This window comes from Wolffia australiana, chromosome 16 (assembly GCF_029677425.1).
Source record: "Wolffia australiana isolate 7733 chromosome 16, ASM2967742v1".
Lineage (NCBI taxonomy): Eukaryota > Viridiplantae > Streptophyta > Magnoliopsida > Alismatales > Araceae > Wolffia > Wolffia australiana.
In genome coordinates, this window is record NC_135850.1 from 5,529,405 (window position 1) to 5,531,703 (window position 2,299).

Genomic DNA, 2,299 nt, shown 5'->3' on the forward strand with positions numbered 1-2,299 from the left:
ATTACAAGCATGATTTTGGAGATGTAAAGTATGTCAGTCAGGTTTCATAAGGCTGCTATCCGTTTGATGAATTCAATTGGTTTGTTAAGTACCTTGTCTCATTTTCTCTTACTTTCCAGCAGATCGCTTGTAGTATTTTCTTAGCATTATTCACCAGTCATCTATAGTCAATCACCAGCTTTAGTCAGAAACCTCGAGGTCATAATGGAACATCAACTGGGGAGGTTTATGCTCGTGATTGACATTAAAGGGAAGATGCCATGTTGGACGCCACATGGTAACCCCAATAATAGTTTTCATAAACGCGATAAGATTTAAACCGGATATGAACATCGCCATAAACGCCAATGAAAAAACTGTTCCAAGCAAGTAATCGAAAGGTCAAGTATCGCGGGTGATGTTGACGATTTGTCTCTCTCGCCGTAATGTCTGGCACATGGTTCGCCGTATTGCGTCAACGCCATTGACGAGTAACCCGGATATGAACATCGCCATAAATGATATTCCATTATCAATTGAACCCGGATATGAAAAAGCTATTCCAAGCAAGTAATGGAAAGGTGAACGTTGAAGGTTTGCGTCCTTGTCAACGGGGGCCTGTAGTCGTCAACCTAAAGGTCATAATGGGCATCAACGGTCAAGGTTTTCCTCCATGATTCACGTCATAAAAGATATTCTTTGGTTCCAGCCCACATAATCCGTCCGAACGATGGCGCTGATAAATGTCATCCCGTTTTCGGCCCTTGACCCGCGATCTCAGATTTGGGCATCGCGGGGGCCGTCAGGACGACGTTTTCGCGGAAGGTGTGAATGGAATTGTTTTGCAATGCGCATCGCGGACGCTGTAAGGTTATGTAATGGCATAACGACCATCCAGCGTCTGTCTGATCTCCTTTGGGTTTTCCATCTTACTAGAACTCAATTTTGATCGCGGTTGTGAACAAGGAGACGAACTGAATGTCAGCCACTAACAGTGAGGCGGGGCTACAAGGGAGTATGAATCAGCATCTGCTTGTCCTTGTTTTGCTCTTCCTCTCCTCGTCCGTTGTCCCAGCGGGCGCCCTCATTACTGGCACCCCGATATCTCCCACGACAGTAGGATCTCGCGTGATCATGGTTCACTTCGATCTTACATATTGTATTTTTCTAACCCTTTCATCGATAACTGGCCTTACTGCAGCCTTGCAGCAGGACGTGCGAATCAGTGCTTTGCACGTGTGAGTGATCCTTCAGTCCTCCATCGTTCCTTTTTATTCCCCATCTCGATATTGATATTTATGGAATGGGTTACTCTTCGTCCAACTAATAGTCTTGCTTGTTATTCTTCCTATTTCGTAGTTGCTCCACTTTTAAGGTACGGCAAGTACTGCGGCTTGAAATATGGCGGATGCCCAGGAGAAGCACCTTGCGACCCTCTTGACGCCTGTTGCCAGATCCACGATGCCTGCATTCGGTCCAAAACCAGTGACTCCTCTATCTCCTTCTCTGTTATCAGATCTCCCTTTAAACCTAGATAGAAAACCACTTGCACAACCCTGGATGTCCTTACAACATGCAATCACAGAGGCTATACTATGTCTCTGTCTATCCTTGTCTCTTGCGTCGTCTATCTAGCTCGCCTGTTCTGCGTATGTCTTTCGCTTGGTTGAAAATCTGTGATCAGGTGATTACCTGAGTGTATCCTGCGATCAGGGATTCCTCGACTGCATCCAGCCCTTCAAGAACACTATGAGGGCAACATTCTTAGGGAGCCAATGCTCGCCGAATGAGATCGTCTCTGCCGTAACGCCCTACTTTGAAGCCGCCGTGCTACTTGGCGAGCTTCTGGAGAAGCCATAGAGCGCCCTGCTCCTTACTTTTCCGTGTATTTTCTCTCCTCTTTCTCCATAACCTAAGTCTACAGATTCAACGAATCTCGCGAGTAACATATTCAGGTTGACGCGCATATCATCCGACAACAAAATAAACCGAATCGGGTCATCATTGAACGATAAAATATCATTCTGGTTCGATCTCTCGAACACAGAAAAATAGTCCGCCAGGCCAAAGTTTGCCCCTTACAACCGTTGTAACAAAATACTTTTACAGAACATTTATTTTGTGATGTGGTTAATTGAGCCATTCACTAAGATTTACCTTTTCAAAAAGTTCGTAATTTAATAAATGTAAATAATTATTTTCTTTAAACATTAACATTAAATAATATCATTCATTTCCCAACGTACGACTATTCCTTGGCCTTAAGTGCGACGAGCCTGGGACATAACTAAAACACCAAGTTATTACATACCACCATACG

General features: G+C 44.4%; 1 pseudogene; it reads left to right on the top strand.

The window, feature by feature from the left end:
• Positions 1-709: 709 nt before the first annotated feature.
• Positions 710-1,839, top strand: LOC144713981 (phospholipase A2-alpha pseudogene; annotated as a pseudogene).
• Positions 1,840-2,299: the final 460 nt, after the last annotated feature.